We start from the raw sequence: 464 nt of genomic DNA, 5'->3' as shown, positions 1-464 counted from the left end.
AATTGGTTGCCCTAGCCACTAGCCAAGTATCTTTCTTTTGCATTATGCTTGTGATGTGACTGCATGTTGCATATGTGTGGTAGTGTGTTAGGGCGTTCTTTTGCAGGGAGTCGTATCTATTTATATGCACACACACACAGGTACCGCTATTGGGGGAGCAAGTAATGATTTCTGACCCGTTTACTTGCAGGGGCTATTAGCTCCCCCCCCCATTTTTAAGGCATGACTCATGATACATTAGGTGCATGTGATTTTCCTGCGACATTTGTTTCCATGCAGGATTGTGTCTTTTTCTTTTCTATATGTATTTTTTTTTAGAGTCTAGGAGAGTCTTGTAGCAAAAATAAGATACAGACACGGGTTCTGAGTCGTTAGCACGGGAACCACGTGGAGGGGACCAGGAGCAGATGCTCGTGACACGTATCTTAATTCTGCATTTTATATTGATGTATAGAATTAGGACC

The sequence above is a fragment of the Phalaenopsis equestris genome, unplaced genomic scaffold, assembly GCF_001263595.1.
Source record: "Phalaenopsis equestris unplaced genomic scaffold, ASM126359v1 Scaffold001093, whole genome shotgun sequence".
Lineage (NCBI taxonomy): Eukaryota > Viridiplantae > Streptophyta > Magnoliopsida > Asparagales > Orchidaceae > Phalaenopsis > Phalaenopsis equestris.
This window is presented reverse-complemented; position numbering follows the sequence as displayed.